At 39.7% G+C, this 19,900-nt stretch overlaps 1 protein-coding gene across 2 annotated transcripts in view; it reads right to left on the bottom strand.

Annotated features, from left to right (window-relative positions):
* Positions 1 to 18,932, bottom strand: part of LOC139743780 (plasma membrane calcium-transporting ATPase 4-like) — a 166,074-nt gene extending 147,142 nt beyond the window's left edge. Inside the window, exon 1 of one of the 2 annotated variants that reach the window (XM_071654236.1) lies at positions 18,856 to 18,926. The gene's annotated coding sequence lies outside the window, so the exon portion shown is untranslated. Of the gene's footprint in view, positions 1 to 18,855 lie in introns of both variants that reach the window. The other variant, XM_071654234.1, reaches the window with a different exon arrangement.
* Positions 18,933 to 19,900: the final 968 nt, after the last annotated feature.

Here is a 19,900-nt window from a genome sequence, read left to right on the forward strand (position 1 = left end):
TTTCTTTCAGGAGGGAAAGATGTGATACCCCAAGAAAATAGACCCCCCCCCCCCCATTTTTTAGAAGTTTTGGACAATTGCACTGATTTAAAAGAAAGAACATACCCTCACAAACTTGATCCATCCACCCCTAAAGCCCGGAGTGGAGTTAACCAAACTGCTTGAAATTCAGAGAAAAATGACATCACTCAGATGGATGTGGTTTTGAGCACACTTTCATCCCTGCATCCATCTTGACTGGACGTGTGTTATCTTTCTCTGCATACAGGTAAGAAACCTTGCTTTTACCCCTTTTCAATTATTCAAAATCATTCCTTCCGATTGGTAAATCTGGTGATTCTATGATATTTAGTGTTTGGTAGTTGAATGTAGTAATTATTCCTTCAGAAAAAGGGAATTCTGAACACCAATGGTGTTCTCAGTGAAGTTATTAAGTATATGTATTTGTACAAATCTATTGTCACTTACAGCTAGATAGACTGGTATGCTATTGTTAGTGAATAATAGAAATGGTGTTACTGTTATATTTGTGTAGTGATTTAGTACTTTTCATGATGTAAGAGTTGAAATTACAACTTAAGCTGATTTAATTCCGGATTAAGTGCTGCTTGTGCGAGTGTGAACAAGCCATAGGCTGTACTGTCCTGTGGAAGAGAAAGAGTAGAACGGTCAGTGTAAACATTCCTAGGCGGTGCGCCGTGTAAGAGTCCGTTGACCTTTAGGCTATCTTGGGAATAACTGTGAAGTGACTGACATACATTGTATATGTTATTCTGACTGAAAGCCCAAATGCCTTAACAAGTGTGCTAATTGTAAATACATGGATGGTTGGCATGATGCTTATGGAATAGTAGTGTAGCATTGTGCAGAATGGAAACAGTGACGGATGATGTTAATAGTGTACATTTGTAGATACAGGTAGAATAGAGATAGAGACGGAGGGTCGGTGTGAACACAGTTTGGATGACTCACGCCAACCTCCGCACCTTATCGGCCAGAGCTCTGACCACTAGCTCTCTGGACGGTGTGTTTATAGTTGTGGTCAGTGTCTCTCTCACTTTCCCAGCTTCTCAGTTCCTCACTTTTTGGCCAGTCCCTCACTTGGTATAAAGAAATTAAAAGGAATTATTCAGGGATCGTCCCCAAAGTTTGGTCTTCAGAGCGACTGTAGTAACATTCCCGAAATACTTTCGCTTTTGCCTGACGGCAGGGATCATCTCAGATGTTGTTAAAGTTTATGCTGTAAAAGATGTTATAGAAGCGTTTTGTTTTATATGAGAGGAATAAAATATAGGAACGAGCAGGAAAGAGAGAGAAAACCTGGCTTTTAGAGAAACAAAGGAAAACTAAAGAAGTTAGATTTGTTTTGCAGTGTACCAAGATGACTAGTTTTCCGGCCTGCTTTCAAAACAATTCTTACCAAAGAAGTGAATGCATTCCAGGTTTAGGTTTATTTAATCATTTGTGTTTCGGTTTATGGATACAAACAGAGATTAATCAAATGATATGTAGTTGTGTTTATTTGATTAAATCAATTGTATTTTAAGTGATTGGTTAATGTTAAGCTATAAGGTTGCTTTTGTTAAAGTTTTGTTACAGTTAATTATGCTTACTACAAAGGAATATTAAGATTGATTGTTACGAGTAAGTGTCATAATTAACCTTTGATTTTAGAGACTCTTTGAGGTATAAATCAAGCATCATAATATTGAGCAAGGTAAATTATCAATTACACTGAAGAAGAATTAGATATTCATATCAACAATTTGCATGTGTCATTCACGTTGTGTTGATGAAAAGAAGTATTGATAATTACTTTGATTGCGATTTATATGATCATTATTGAAATTTGATATGATTTATACAAGAATAAAGAGAAACACTTTCATCCCTGCATCCATCTTGACTGGACGTGTGTTATCTTTCTCTGCATACAGATCAAGAGTGGTATTGGAGTGTAAATTCAACCCAGTTACCCGAGACCCGGGTAACAGATGTAATCTAATTACAAATCACAGGTGCTAGCAGTAAGCAGCAGCGAAAAGAATAGGCATTTACAACAAGCAACAGAGAAAAAAACACATAAATTTGAACCATTATAAAACTTAACTATCTCCTTACAAAGCCCCAGCCGCTCTCTACCAATCAATAAACATAAACTTTAGAATGCTTCTTTCACTAATCTATTAAAATATTTCAATTAATAAATATATTCCCACTTCATTAAAAGCAACCCTAATTTCCCTCTAGCAATTGCCAATTTCTTTTCTTCTTCAATACTTTCTACTATTCTTTTCTGAATTGTGGTAAAAGATGGTAAAATACCACAAACACACACACACACATACACAAAAAAAAAAACCATAAACCAATAAGAACATCCACTAATACCCCTTTCAAATATGTCTGCTTTATCACCATCCATACAAAGTATGGCACAAAATGATCAACATGCACTTTGCAAAATCCCTCTCTACATTCTACGCAATCCGTCGAGCTACAATGGGCGAGAGTGGCACACCGCATGTGAATCATATGTCTTGCAGTGTATATTATGTTCGGCAGGCAGAAAATTGCACGAGAAATGCACAAAATATGCATCTGTGGGATGGGTGAATAAAGCCCCTCCGCAATCCACGCCAGTTTTACTCGCCGCTGTGGGGCAAACTGTTTTGGAGCGGAATGACGTCACCAAATTGCCGGCTGTCCTTTATGAATAACGAACTCGGCAGACTTTGGGAGGTCGGTATTTTTGGAAGCAAATTTATTCTGAGATTTGATTCCCCCCTTACAAACATGCATAATACATGTATTCTCTGTGTTGCTGTATATGATGCAAACAGTATCAAAGTCACAAAACGCATCGGGCATGGGAGAAACTTCCGTCCATGGTGCACTTACTTTTTTATGGCTAAATTTTTGGCCTATTTCATGAGTACCTTCCTCGTATCTTTTCAGCTCTTCCAATGACGTCAATATCATTGCCAAGTTGGGGGGCTGATATCTTGTTGCTGAAGGCATTATATCAACTTTTTATGGCCACCTTCTTATTGCAGGGTGTATCAAGAAGGGGGTTGGACGATATTTATTTTGACCCTTCTTCTCGAGGTCACATGACTATAAAGGGACGAGGAATATGGAAAGATGGATAAATTTACTGCATCGTTAAGAAAGGGCAGCTTCAGCAGGGTGAAACTCCTGTTTACCATTTAAAAAGGGAAGGGATTAATCAACCTATCAAATCCTAGAATCCAATCTGTGGTTAAAGGACAAGTTCACCTTCATAAACATAAGGATTGAGAGAATGCAACAAAATTAGTAGAACACATCAGTGAAAGTTTGAGGAAAATTGGACAATCGATGCAAAAGTTATGAATTTTTAAAATTTTTGTGTTGGAACCGCTGGCTGAGGAGACTACTACAGCTTGTGAGTCATATGCGTACAACAGTATTAAGAAAATATAAAGAAAATTCAACATATTTTCACTTTTTTCGCATAATAAAAGAGCACTTGACTTGCCTCTTTCTAAAGGCAGGGGGAATAATATTACCCATAACATTTGTCGGTAACGAGTCGGGGGAATGTGTACTTTTTTCATAAGATGAAATTTTGTGAAATTCTCTTTATATTTTCCTTATATTGTTGTACGCAAGTGACATCTAAGTTTTTCACACACTGCAGTAGTCTTCTCATCCAGCGGTTACTGCACAAAAACTTCAAAAATTCATAACTTTTGAACGGATTGTCCGATTTTCCTCAAACTTTCAATGATGTGTTCTACTAATATTGCTACATTCTCTCAATCCTTATGTTTATGAAGGTGAACTTGTCCTTTAAATTGCTGAATGTATTTATCCAGCTTGGTCATTCATTAACAGTATGAAGGAAAAAAATCAAACTTCTCTTTCATTTAGAGCCCCTTTTGTGTCTTTACCATTTTTTCTTGAAGAATCAGCAAAAACCTGTATGTCACTCATTTAAACATGATCTTTAAATTAGCAACAATTTTCTTTAAAAATGACAGCTATTGTTTCTCTCTCAAATTCGCATGTTTGTTAGGTTATTCTCTTCTGATGTGTGCAGACTTCTAAATTTAAACTAGATTTATGTCATTGTTTCTCTGGATATAGGAAATGGATAAGAATTCAGACTTGCCAAGATATCAAATACCAACCAGATGGTAATTTATGCTGCAAAAATCACCTCATGATTTTATGAGTTATCATGCAGACAATGTTGAAGTGAATATGACAAGTAGCACTGCCTTTTGGGAACATGTTTACACTAGCATCTCTAACATGCTACAAATGATCACCTGGTCATCTATTAGGACAGAGTGCAAAAGTGAATCCATCTCACCATCTCCCAAAAATGTAGTGGCTAAGCCATCACTGCAGAGGAATGATGGCAGATAAGGACATATGGAGACATAAAAATGAAAAATTGTTGCTTTACTATACTCTTGCCTGATTACTAAATGAAAGCAAAGTTTGGTCTCTGGTGACGGTAGGAGAGAAATGTTTAGCTTCCAATCCCCAAGAGATTTACCTTTGCCTCCTTGCACATCTCCGACCTGCAACATTGCGCATTTGCATTTTTCATGTCACGCCGTTGCACAATAAATCAATCTATGCCATCGCTTTTCGCGGTGCGGTGCTCGGGGAATTCAGCGAGAGGTCAAGTTCATCTACGAGAAACGCGAAGCACACTGTGCCTCCACATCAAGCAATCAACTTTAATGCTAGTCGACGTGGTTGCTGCTCGCTGTGCAACTTGCTAACTGTATATGGCCCAGATCTAGAGATGGTTATCTGCATGAAGAGCAGCCGCCACTGAGCAAATTCATCCATATCCACGTATGCTGAAAATCGATACAAATGCATTCCGAAATGACGACGACAAGCAGATCTTAAATCTCCACCTTTCTTTTGCCGGGGTGTGCCATGTTCTGTCAAGGTTGCTGAAGAGCAGAATGGGAATTTATTTATTGATTTGCAAAGTCTCTGTTCGGTATCAATTCACGCCACAGCATCTTTCGTACAGCTAATGCTTTTTTTTTTCAGGGGATGGAGAGGGAAAGGGCAAAAGGGTTGTTACCCATCATTTTGTAGACATGACCTTAATTTATTCCTCACTTGTTACTGACTGGTCTTGGCACGTTCTTCCCAATCATTCAAAATTCATGACAATGAACTGCTGGAAGGAAAGATAACAGAAGATGGTTCAGTGAGAGCAAAGAAATTTAAAGCAGCAAGCGGAATTGACTGAAGGGCAACCTGGTGGGATGGAAAATTACCTAACAGCCACTTCACATGTGCCAGGAATACGAGGTAAAACAAAAGGACAAGAGCAGCAATAGAGACACACTCTAAAGAGAATGCTGAGAAGAGACCCAGAGATGAAAAGAAGGCAAAAAGAGCAAGAAAAGAAGGGCAAGTACACATTGACGTCTGGCAAGAAATCTGATCATCTTCGTCAAACGATATTGCCTTCTGTCTCCTGTGGGTTATCACGATTAACCGTGCCATGCTGCCAACACGAACCATGCATGCACACATACAGTACAGTATGCGTGGGCTCTGCTCCCCCCACCCCCCATAAAAAGATATGACGCTTTGCGAACTATGGCTTCTGAATGTAGCACCATCCACACAGGCAATGTACAAACACACACAAAATATAACGACCCTTGCATAGTTATATGCCTGGAAAGAATATTATGACTACTTACTATTACTCTAGCTTGCGATTCTTGATGCATCATTGAAATAGGGGTGGAATTGGGAGTGACGATCTCATTGCCCCATAAAACAACAGTTTAGCGACCAGCATGGTATTAAAACAAGAAATGACAAGTCCTTAAACATAGACTCTTCATGAGGTTGATATGGTACCTACCTTCTTTATTCTCTGAACAGTTTGATAGGATACATATAAAAATTGCCAGAATGAATCATTTTCATCCGAGCAAGCAATTAAACTTTTCCAAATAAAGGTTATTGTGGGTGTTTGTTTGTACAATTTGTACTTCCATAGCTCTGTATTCATACGGCACAGAAAACAATGAAATTTGAATGCTCATGCACTGACACACACACCTGCAATAATGTTCTAGGAAAATAAACCTTTGCTAGATCACAAATGATCTAATAATAGTTACAAAATGATCCTGTATTTCGGGAGAAACAACTGATGGAATATAAAGCGACCACCAAGAATCAGAACACTTGGTATGGACACACCATGCCTCAAAGAGGAGTGCACAGATGAAATCTAATGTCCCAGAGAATTTTTAAAGGGCTATTAAGGGACGCGTAAGCATTCCAGAATTGCATTTCCAACCCCGAGTTTAGAACATTCTGCAAACATTCTTCCCGTTCTGTTATGTCATAGGGGTCACTCAAAGTACTTTGATAGCAAGACATACTGTACCTTCAACTTGAATTATCTGTGGTAGCCATTTTGCGGCGCATCACCACTGAGCCCACGGCTAAGTGATATGTGCAGAATGCAGCTTCAGTATCTTTGCTCCTTGTGCCCACGCAATGCATACCCAAAGGAGAGAACCCAACTACACAAGTGTGCTGTCGAAAAACACGAGAAGCTCAGGGCTTCCCACTGGATGCAAAGTATACTATTGATTGTGCCTGGCATAATTTTGCATCACACAGCAGTGTTTTCTTGTCGTGAGTACATACTATACTATTCTGCCTACAGGAGTATATTACAAAACGATTTCTTAAATTAATGGTAATGTTTTAATCCAATAACTTGACTAATATTTACTATTTGATATCATCACTACACATATAAAACTGACCAATATTTCAGGCCATGAGTGCCAGCCACAAAACATGTTTTGACAGACAAGTCAGATTCCAAATAAAACTAACAGCTATGGTACTGTAAAAGTGGACATTTTCACACAACTAATCAGCAAGGTAAGAAGAATTTCGTGTGTTTTTTATTCCGTGGAAATCAAGACATCAAACACTGGAACATAATTATGGCAAAGTAAAAATATTCACGTGCTTTTATTTTCACGCTAGTTTCTTGTTGCGCGAAATGCGCGAAAAATTTCAACATCGTGAAAATGTCCACTTTTATAGCATGTAAGCCTGAACGAAGTTCTGAGATTGAACAAAACAGTCTACTATCCACAAAACCTGTGTTTGAATAAATATGAGAGGCTCTTGCTCTGTTGCTACAGGATGCTGAATATATATCGCATTTGTTTCATGGTGGATCTCATACTCATTTGCTTCCCTGATTTTTTAATTTGTAATGAACATAACTGCAGTTTTTTTCTGATTCATTAACAAACATTATTGGAGGAATCTGAAAACAAAGTACAAATTGTATTTAAGTAATATACTGTACAAAAAGCACTATTGACACTTCTACAACCTTTTAATGAATAAATACAGTGGCAAAGTGCTTTACTACTTTAATGGGGAAAGTAAAATAGATGAGTTCTTGGTTGCTATTAAAAGTATACGGCCCTGACCCATAATTGTAGATGCCTTTTTTTTTTCTTTTACAGAAGACACATAAGAATTGATAGGCTTTGGATCTCAATGCAAAAACGTTATTCCATTCCCTACCATTCACACATGGGAAAAAAAAATCATTCTGTTACAAACTATGGAATCACTTTGCAGATTCACTAAACTGTGCTTGCCTTAACAATGACCAAAGCATGACAGAAGACTTTTTGGTTTTTGCATCACATTTCAAATATGAATTTTTGAAAAGCATTATTTTGGGGGTTGTATGAACAGGCCTTAGAGATTCATTTGTGTGGGACCCACTGTGCATACCTTAATAGCATTTTATAGTCCATCCACTTACAATGTCCGCCTCGTCCTACATGTACCTTCTCTGGGGCGGATCATCTTACCTTTTACTAGCTACAATGATGATTTTAAAGGGAAACTCAACGCTGAGCTCAAGTTGACATCAGTATTAAGACTTGAGTTAAACACAAAGGATGGTTAAGTTTCGCCATAATTGGAAGGAAAACGAGACAGTCATGGATATTTAGTTTCACATGTTTTGCATATATCTACAAATCTTCATTGAATTTGCCCTTGTTGTGAATTCAAACAGAGAAAAGTACATCTTTCATAGGACATTATTCAACATTTCTACTGATTCTAGCCACACCCACGGTGTGCTTGAATGGAATAAAAAGTAGTTGCGATTGTTACAGTCATCAAAACATCACTGGATCACAAAACAACTGAGGTCATTGCAAAATAACATGAAATAATCTAATGTTTATGCTGTTTATCTTTTGGTCATTTAAGTCAAGATTAAAAGAGAAGTGGAGTTTCACTTTCAGAATATATGTGCCATTGAAGATTGTGACCTTTGACCTCAGGAAGTAGGTAATTGCACTTGTAGTCTGGAGTGATTGCAAAACAACCAAAGTTTCACACCTAGAGAATGGATTGTTGCCGTTGAGGACGAGTCCAGAGTATACCAAGTACTCGGGCAGGCGTCTATGGGAAATGCGTGTTGTAGCAAAATCAGCCCGTCCTCAATGGGTTAAACAGCCACTAATTGACTGCCCACGGTATCAGTCTTCTAAGATTCACATCCTTGTTTTGTGCTGAGGGGTCAGACCTTTGTCTCCATGGGCACAGAGATGATCCTGATCTCACCGTTGAACATCAAGCAACGTGTAAACAAAACCTAAAATACCCACACCTTCCCACACACGGGAGTCCCCATTATATTTCAGCCCCAGCCCTACTCTCTTCCTTTTCTGTCCTTCTTTCTTTTTTGAGGGCCAACGATCTCAATTTCACAAGCGATAATCACATTTCTTTACCTCGGTGCTCACACAGAACCATAACTGTCATCCATTAAGGGTGACAAAAGTTGATGTGAGTGTTATTTTCAATCGAAAAAGGACATATTTGTACGTAGCAAAGATATTATGATTGCTCTGCCAATGAAGTCATGAAGGGTATTTCATTTTGTGTCCGTGTCTTCAAATTTGTATGCATACCTGCCCCAAATATGTCATCCATAAGTATCCTACGTACCTCTTACTGATACTTCCTTTCATTTCAAACGTGCCCAACCTGTCAACACATAATTATGCAGTCTGATCAGTCAGCATGTACAAATGGAATTAAATGAAGTTCAAGTAAAGCAGATATCCATTACAATGTGTTGGGCGAAGAGAATTCATTCACAGAACTGGTTTCATTATCTTTATTTTTTCTTCCCCTTCATCCCCATCGCTTCCACTCTTCCCTTCTCTGTTTCTATCTTTTTAGAATCCTTGACTTTACAGTGACAAACCTATGAGTCAATCTGAAATTAATGTGTTAAGCCCGATTTCACAGACTGAAAATCCATGAAGTCACACTTCTTATTCCCCTGCCTTCAACAATATTTGCTGTTGTTGTTTTCCATGAATGACAGCTTTTGAATGAGGAAGAGAGCATAATTTCAGGACTATACACTAAAAGACAGAAATCTTGCCTCAAATCTCGTCATGACAATGGAAAAAATGCAACACAGGTGTGATGTATACTGCGCCCACAGTGCTGTAAGTGTTCTGACCTCACAAAATCTGGGTTTCGTCACAGTGTGAGGGAAGTTCCCCAGGCCGTGGGCAGGGTAAATTCGCAGGCATTAGATACAGATTATGTTCAGAGGCAAGCCTGTGTATTTTTAGGCCGCAGCATCTGCCAGTGACATCCATCCAACCTTCAGACTCTTTTATTCACTGATGAAACGTGGGATGGTAAAATGTGAATGGTTACAGGACAAACGCATCACCTCACAATGCGCCTGGGTCAACCCGTGACATTCAAACTCTTTATACTTTCTACAACTTTCCCATCCATTCCCCTCCCCCCCCCCCCCCTCCCCACGTTGCCTCGTCTCAGATGTGCGCTCGCCAATTTCGTACGCGGCACTTTTGACACGCCACCTGCGCAGTTGACGTAGATGGCTCCCTAAATATAGCTGCCCTGCTCGTCTCGGCCTGCACGCGTGGGAGAGATTTGGAGCAAAGGCGGAGGTGGGGGGGGGGGGGGTAGGGGGCTGGGCTGTGCATGTGATTCACCGGGTGTCAAGGGCCTCCCTCATACACAGACCATGAGGAACCTCCAAGCCCTTCTTTTGTGACCAACGAGGAAGGACTGTTCTCTCATTTCTCTAGTTGGCCAGCACGCAGCCCCTCAAAAGGGGTTTCTCGATGTCAATACATTTGTACTTCTCATTGCTGAGACTTCATCTAATACATACAGGTCAGTGCTGTTGGGGTGTTAGCTCAGGCAAGCTGTGAGCACACTAGGGGCTGCACATGAAGACTACATAGGGATTTCAGACTGTCACCAAGATTTTGGCGCTTCTGTTTAATTGCCATGGAAAGATGATCAGATTTCACCAGATTTCACTGTGTCATCACTTACTTCATTACAAATGGATTTTGATTTCTAGTCTAGATACTTTGACCCCGAAAGAAGAGGAAAATAACAGGTGCCTTAAACACACCTAGGGAATGTGCTATCATACAAGAAAACGCAGAAAAAGATCTAGATCATGGTATAAATGTTGGAAGAGATCATCTCTGACTACATTTATTTGAACATTGTTATTCTATTCCTGCTTAAAACTAATTTGAAGGTTTGAAATGGTGAAATACGTGGTCAACGCTTTGGTCAAAGATGCAATGAACCAGGACTGCATGCAATGGCTGCTGAACTGTCTGACCTTTAAGACCCAAGACAACCAAGGGAGATCCGTGGTGGAAGAGGAGCACATGGTGGGCGTGGTCCTGAAGACTGCCTCAGCATCCTAGATGAAGTCTGATGGCAAACCCCAGTGCAGGTTGCTGGGGTAACATCCTACCGGAGAGGCACCCCGCCTCCCTGACCCTACATACTTTACATGCATTATACACGAACTCCAAATCATGAGCACTGTGTTTCTAACAAACTTCCAGTCATATCAAGCCATTGTGGTTTGGTGGATAAGACCAGAGACTCTCAGTCTTGTGGTCCCAAGATCAAAACACGAGGACAACATATCAACGAACAGAATTCTCCCAATTGCATATAACTTCAAAAACTCACACAGCTGTGGCACTATCTAATTTTCATTACAATGTACTGACATTGCTGTGCCGGTGCACAGTGCAAGATCTATTTGATTGTGCACGAAAACCGTGGAGCACTATCTCTACAAATGTATCTCCAAACTGTCATAGGTTTGAAGATGTTCTCAGCAGTTGTTATATGTCAGAAAAAGAAATTGTACCAAATTAAAAGCTCTGAAAATGCATTTCTACTGTGAAGTGACAATGTTGTAGTCATGATAACAAGGGGAAAATTTGATGCGACTACTGCATAAATACGCTCTGCCCGTGCCTGCTGCACAGTAACTCAGAATAACTGGAACCTGACGTGCACAGTCCACACAGAAAATGTGACCCCGCTTGACCTCCATGCATTGCATACGGGTGTGCAAGATTACCTTATTCATTCGCATGTTGCATATTGCCAACGTACGGACCCGACCGCGAACGGCATGTTTACAGTTACACGTGACAGGGAGAATTGGGCAGAAAGACCTTTCCAGCAGAAATACTATCCTATGATTTGAGAAAATACAAGGAATGGTGAGGCTAAGAAGAGAGACTGAAGGCAAGCAGCAAAAAAAAAAAAAAAAGGAAGAACCAAGAGAAAAGCCATAGAGAGAAAGACAATTATAACAAGTCCAATATAATCAAATTAGAGGACGTATGTTCTTCAGAGCAACTCCCCCTCCCCCACACCACATGAACAGCTGTGCTTTTTCTAAATGTACCATTGCACCCCCCTGAACTTTCCTCCATCTTCAGATCTCAGCTCTGATCTACTTTATTTTGACAGGCAATTTCCATTTTCAGGGATGAACAATGTGCGCAGGAGGTTGTGTGTGTGTGTTGGGGGGGGGGGGGCTGCAGGGAAAGCCACGAGAATGGAAAAACAAGCTCGGCTACATTGAGACCCAAATTGGTGAATGTATGGGAGCTTGCCAAATGTTACGTATTCAGCTGAATCACCGGGATTCTATAATTACCGAACATCCTTCTTCTTTCCTCCTATTCTTCATCTAAAGATCGACAGAACAGCACACCTTTCACTGACCTTACGTTTCAAGAATTTGCTGCGAGATCGACGGAACTGGAGAGGGATTAGGGATGAATCCATGATCTTGGGCTGACTGGGATTAAGATTAAAAGGTTCAAGACTTTTCACGCAAGCCAGGCATGGCACACCAGCACTAAAACAGATTCTCATTCAAGACATTCATGAAAGATATCACCTCTAATTCCACAGCAAGCAATCACATCAGATCAATGTATTCTGGATGCATCACGTGTAGACAGATGGCAGCTGGTTACTTCTTCCTTTCAATGTGCTTCATGTGATGAGGTAACCCTTTACCCTGAAACTCACACACAAGGGGAATAAACTCTGAGGTGTCACATCAACAATCGAACTCATTTGTAACCATGCATTTATAAACCATTTCTAGAACATACAAAAGATTAAAGTGTACTGTGCATGGAAAGTGTAGAGACGCTACAATGAATCTCCTGCCCAATTATCCAATGCAAACTATATTTCACTCAACAGCTGTATTAATGGCCTCTCAATAAAACATGTAACCCTTAATAGCTTATTATGTAAGAGAACATTTACGCACAAACTGTGTTGAGTGATTACAAAGTCATGCCATATAAGCTCCACCTTCCACTTGTTTCAGAGTAAACCCTCTTTAACTAAAGCCTGTAAACAAGAATCCAAAATCAAGTACAAATCAATTGGTGAAAACCTCTAAAACACATTTGGCTGGACATGATTAGAGAAATTGTATATATGACAGAAACCAAATTCTAGTGTGCTTTTATTATTATAATGCACACACACACACACACACACACAAACACACACAAAGCAAAAAATCCTCAGTCGGAGTGGTAAGCATGTATTAAACATGGTAACAAATACAGTTACTTGGCAAGTTAGAAAGGCTCTATACGGCAATGTGATCAATAGATTTTCCACTGGAGAATGCATGTAGATTTCATTTAAAATGCATTATTATTATTATTATTATTATTTAATAAGCAAACTTCCAGTTCCACAAAGAAAGGTATATCAGGGTCCCCATCCATCAAGGGGGGGGGGGGGGGGGGGGTACTGACTCAACAATTAGTTCAATTTCACAAATGATTTTGAGAGATATGGAGTTTGTTTTCGGCTCTGAATACCTCTGGAGATGTAGCTTATCTTCATCACAGCCCCAATCTGAAGATGCAATCCCGGATGTTGCATTTACCATGGAGCGACTCCACGGCGAGTTCCTCCATTCTCATTAACTGCAAATTCTCATCCTCTCTAATTTCCATCATCCTTTCACAGTTTCAACCATACATCACTATCTTAAAGAAATGAGGTCTGTGCCCCAAAATGATCATTCCCCTAATACTGCAATGAATGTGTCAACCATCAAACTCATCAAACCCTCTCCATCCCCCTGCCCCCCCCCCCTTCCTTTGAGTCTCCCCTATCCATCCTCCTAGTTATATGCTGCCGAAAGATGCGGTCCATTTCTTGGTGAGTGATCATCCCCCAGTCCGGCATCATCGCATTGTCCTTTCACCCCGACCCATCTCTCACCCTGTCACTTGCAGAACTTAAAAAGTTGCTTGCTTATTTGGGGTGGGGTGATAGAGAGAGTGAATGGGGTGGGGATGGAGGGTAGACAGGGGAAACAAAGAGAAGATGAGGTGCCAGACAGATTTGCAGCCCTCCAAACTCTCCCATACAGCCTCCCGCCCAGTTTTCTGCGTTCCCCACGCCGCATCCCAGCTCCGACGCATGCATTAACAATGAGATTGACAGATCGGTGATCATTACATCATGGGACTCGAGGACCCTCCGACGGGCATCGTAATGACGGAAAATAATTGGAAATTTGGAAACAAGCCCACATCACAAATCTGGGGTGGACAGCATATACATATATATAAAGCCAATGAGCCGTGAATTTCTCACCCAGACAGAATCCCTGGGCAATGTTTTCTTCTGTGTTTTAAACCAGATCACTTGAAAATGAATGCTTGCGGGATGCAAAATTAATGATAGAAAGTATTTCTTTGACCAAAAACAACTACAACAACAAAAGAATTTGCAAGATTGCAGTGATTAGAATCTCCATAGCATTAGACAACTGCTACTTGCATAGAAAGGAGTCTACAAGCTTACTTCTTCATCCCAGATGAAGACTGACAATGCCTTTCAAAAAAGTATTCAGTGAAAGGCTGGATTCATCACAGTTGGGACAGATAATCCTCGGCTGATGGCATTAAATGAATAAATAATAAAAGTATTGGCTACAAAGCAATAAATTTGATGGGCTATGCAGTCCTGGGCCCTGTTTTATGAAGAGTTATAATTGATTAGTTGATTTCTATCATAAGTCTATGGAAGCCTGTGTGGTAAGGGAATTTACAATCAATTTTATCTTTTGATACATAGGGCCAAGGTTTATTCATGAAATGGTATAATGAAAATATCAGCGTCCATTTATTGTCAGAGATATCTTGCTCAAATTTGACTTTATTTCAACCCATCTATCAAATAATAGAACAAGGTACAATCATGTATAGCCCAATGCTATTCATGAATACATGGTGTCATGGAAATTCATACTTATGCCTAAATTCAACATTGCGAGTAAAGTGAATCACAATATGTGGTATTCAAAATGTTTTATTACATGCTTTCATTTGTGAATGCTTTTTTTTTTCTTTCTTGCTGTAAAACGAGGAATGTTCGCATGCATTTTAATTTCGCAAATTTCGCAAGAGGCACGATTCGTGAAATTAAAATGCACACAAAAGTTCTTGTCTACACTATGCATTGCATGTTAGAGGCAACCCACGAAAATATCATGCTGCATAAAAGACTGTCGGCTCCAATTCGCGAAAATTTCACGACACGAAAATATCGTGTGTTATCGTATTCACAGTGATATTTGAAGAACTTAATCATGCCTGCCAATTTTCATGATTTATTGAAAAGGTTTATATCATTTTACTATTTCATTGAATGATTACATTATCAATAATTTTCTTTCTTTTAGGGAGCATAAAATTTGATTGCTGGGCCACAATTAAAATTTGTTTTCCTCTTTGCCATTTTTGCATATTTTTGAAGTTAAATAAATTAATCTAAATGTAGCAAAACCGTTCTCTTTTTTGCAAGTCCGATTACATTGTATGCAAGTTCTTGTACAAAAAAAAAATACATGTTACTCTCTATTCTTATTAACCCCTTCAAAGCCTCAGGCAAAACTACTAGGTTTTAACATTGAAATTCCAAGAGAGTGTTCAGACCTGGTAGGGTTAAAGACAGTTCACATTAAAGGGACTGTACAGCACTGGTTGAGGTGAGGATTCAGCTTGTAATGTCAGTACGAGATATTAGAAACCACTCTATGAAATGTTAAAGAACAATTCCAAGGGGAATCGAAAATTTATTTGATAAAAATTGGTTTTGAAATGACTGAGATATCTAAAAACAAGGAAAAACAAACAGATCCTAATAAAAGTTGTGGCCTGTCAATTTCATTATGATCGCTTTTTGGATATCTCAGCCATTTCAAGGCAAACTTTCATCAAATACATGCTGAATCCCTCTTGAAATCACACCCTCTTTCATATTTCATGAGAGGTTTCTCATCATCTCACCTAAAATGTTAAAAACCTGTATCCTCACCTTAACCAGTACTGTACAGTCCCTTTAACCTGTTGAGGACGGTTTGATTTTGCTACAACACACATTTCCCATAGACACCTGCCCGAGTATACTCGGGACTCGTCCTCGACGGGTTAAGGGGCATCAAATCTATAATCTGTTGTATTCTATGCCACATTTCATCTATACCCTTGTTTGTGACAGCTGTTGGTTCTGTGTGGTAAAGCCATCATTGCTGGCACAATAAATCCATTTATCTCAATCTTTCTCTTCAAATTCTCCTCCTGTACATGGAATGTGATGTGCACTAATAGCTTTTCCTTCATCCGTGTGCAACAAATCAATTCTCATCGCAATGAGTCATTGTCTCATTAATCACATTTGGCAAGCCATATACATGTAGGCACATACAATATAAAGCCTTGGCCCCCAAGTCATGAATATACACTACTGTAAATGTGAATATTTTCACGCGAGTAATTTTTCACGCTTGGCTGGGTAAAATTAATTTCACATGTTTTTAACCCCTTGAAATCCAGACATTAATCAGTTAAAAACATATATGAACAAACAAAAAATTTCCTGTGCTTTTATTTTCACACTAGTTTCTGGTCACATGAAATGTGTGAATATTTCAACTTTTACAGTACGTGCATTGGATGAGTAAACTTATTCATATGGACATGACAGGTATTTCTAAATAGCCCCTTGGATATTTCATGCCAGATAGAAAAGGAGATGTGAGTACTTCATACTGCAGAGCTTTGACAGTCATACTAGCAAATTTACCTCACAGTAAAAGTTTTTTTTTTTTTTTTTTTTTAACTGAAGCACAGGGACATCAGCTTTCAAAAGGGGAATGAAATTGCAGATATGTAATAAAAGATGAAAATGTACAAAAATGTTACCAGTTTTTTTACCTTTCTTCCTCAGCCACTGGTGGAAGTCTAGGATTGGGGAGGATTAGGGCTACCTGAGGATTTGATAGGGGGTGAGGAGAAGGGGGAGGGGGGCAGTGGCCACCCTGGCTCAACCACATCAAGGAGAGCATGCATGGAGGGGAGGAACCCATTTCTTTGGTACAAATGCAAATGCACGCAAGACAGCTGTCTTGATGGAATTACATTTTCAGTACATATCGACGACGTGGATGTAGGGATGAAAGGCCCAAGAAAAAGATTATCTCCATCCTCCATGCCCCCCTCTCTCGTCCAAGCTGTGGAAGCAGTGGACCCTGACATCACGATGAATTCAGCTGTTTCCAAATTGCATCAGACGTACATCAGCATGCGGGCGAAGGACGGCTCCCCGAGCATGGCTGCAGTCGTCGTTGGGGTCTCCCGGCCGGTCTCGCCCTTCTTCCCAGGGATGCCTCCTCGGTTATGGTATTGATTTCTCGGTCTACCAGTCTCATAGAAGAAGTAACAACTTGTTTGTCCCCCTGCCTAGCTTAATTTGGTATTCACGTCCCTCTTCCCCCACGGCAAAGTATGCCACCGAAAATTTACTGCTACATTGATCTTTGCAACGCTGCTATATTTAAGTGGGACCCTGAGTTTCTCATCATTTGGCAGCGAACTCCCTTTATTTTTTACAAAGATTTATCATCTTGGATGGACATTCCGCTTTGGACAAAAGCAGAAAAAGAATCAGAGCAACATCTCAGCAAGCTGTTACTTTTTCTTAAAGGGGGACACTGTCTCAGAGAGACATTCCATTTTGGAAGAAGGTTGTGACAGAGAAGCAACATCTTGTGTTAGAGCAAAATCAACAAATCTACAAAGTACGATTGACAGCAGGCCGAGCTACCTGTGTGATGCTACATTGTATGTTACCCAACATGGAATCTTGGGGGGTTAAAAATGGCCATCCTGATCACAAAATCTTTGATGTCATTGCCATAGAATTCTCCTTATGATTTAATGCAAAGAAATCAACAAGGTGGATGCATATTTTTCAGATGATTTAAACAGGGTATGAGGGAGAAAGCAAGCACAAAAAGCTACAAAGCAATGACACTTCCTGACTGACAGTAGACTACAAATGTTGGACAGACAATATCAGTTACACGATCCAGGTTTATCACTATTTTGAAATGCCTTTTGAACTTCTCAAGAGTATGGCAAGCCCACATTTGAGAAGTCATAACTTTCCATTAGTCATCGATTGTTATGCAAAGTTTCACGTATCTGCTGCTTTTGCGCATTCATCAAGCACCGAGATGTTGATACTTTAAAATCTGCAATTCACTCACTCATCTATTTCTGTCTCTATGAAATAATTTGATTTGTCCTCGATGAAAGAGTTGCAAATTTGCATCTCAAAACCAGTAACAGTACTTGATCGGTTAAATTCACACTGAGCACACTCTTTCACCAACTTGCATTCAATCTCTCACAATAGCTTGTCAACAATTTCGACCACATGTTTATGTTACTAGGGTTATACTTAAAAGATGATATATCAGGTTGGAGTACATGAGATTTAGCACTTTCATTGAGAACAACTATCGCAAAGCCAATTGAGGCACTGTACATACATCTTACAGATCCAATGGGCAGCTCTGTCATTAAACAGAAACACTACAGCCCTCTCAACAAAGAAACATTGTAGTTCTTTTCATTCGTGTTGAGGAATTAAATTTGGTACAAACCCAAACATGCAAATACAATGCCTGAAAGGAAATGTCTGTTTCAGGCTTGCTGAATCTTTTGCCATCTGATCTTTTGCCAATATAGGGTATGTAATAACATTCAGAGGTGCCAATTTGATGATGATAGAATGACACTTTTTTGCACCGACATTCCCATGGCAGGAGTTGAGGGGTTAAACTAAACCACTCCTTCATGTTCTCACCAATCGAGGCATTCATGGTCTTATGATATCCAACTGCATTCTGGGCACTATTGGCATGTTTACAATCAGATGCTCTGCAGCGATTCAAATCAACTGTGTTAGCACACATAATGAAAGATGGATCGATGAAAGATAGATAAAGACATAACCAGGCAAAAAAAAAAGGGGGGGCGGAGAGAAAGAGAGAGAAAGAAGATAATGTTTAAAGTAACATTCACTTACCGAGAAAAAGAAATGTTGCGATGCCCCCCAGTCAAAGGCACCTCCTCAGTAGAAAGAAGTCAGTTCAAACCTGTGACTGTAATACAGAAACACACAAATCAGAGAAACTGTGGTAAGTACATGTATGGCTGCCTGTGTGACTGACCCAACACTATCATGAATCCCTCATTAGCATGCACATATAAATCATACCACCTCACCAACATAATCGTCTTGCCAGGGATGGAATCGGGTGTGTGGATATCATGAGCTTGGGGGGGGGGGGGGGGGGAATATAAAGCTATTCATTGTGGTCTGCACAGGCAAATCTTATATCCATATTAATGACTAACAATCCATTTCGTGCAGCCCTGAGATAACCATCCGCATTGAGACAAACACTGGCAATGCGAACGCTCTTCATTCCCCATCAACTTTCACATGAATCTTTAATCGGGTCTATACGTCTCTTCAAAATAGGCATAGATATGTAATGACATTCCAACCATCAGGTATTCATGAATTCAATGGGCCATCTTCATCCTTGTCATCTATAACCACCTGCATCTTCTTCAAAGTAATATCATCACCACTGATGATATGATGATGATGATGATGATGATGATAGTGATGGTGATGATGATAAAATAAAGCAGACCTCCCAACCTTTCTAACCGAAAAATAGGGATGAGTTGTGTCAAAAGTAGGAAAGAAGAATATTTCCTACAGGAGTGTGTAGTAAAATTATGAGGAAAAATGAGGAACTCCTACTGAAACAAGAGCTGGGAATGGTGACTATTCAGATTCTTTCTTCCAAATTCAAAATGGTCCGGAGGTCTGATACATATGAAAATAATAATGATTACTAGGAAAGGCAAGTACAAGAGAAATAATGTATTACTGAGAGATTCAAATGGAGGGAAACATATGGAAGCCAAATCTGACAGCCACAGAGTATTACATCACTGTTGGCAGTATTGATGGTTTGTCTACACTGGATGCTCTTCAACTCTTTACAGGAGAGAAGTCGACTTGATGACTTTGACCGTCACTAGGAGATGAAGTC

The sequence above is a fragment of the Diadema antillarum genome, unplaced genomic scaffold (assembly GCF_040938485.1).
Source record: "Diadema antillarum isolate AM-2024a unplaced genomic scaffold, OU_Dant_1.0 seq00001105_RagTag, whole genome shotgun sequence".
Classification (NCBI taxonomy): Eukaryota; Metazoa; Echinodermata; class Echinoidea; order Diadematoida; family Diadematidae; genus Diadema; species Diadema antillarum.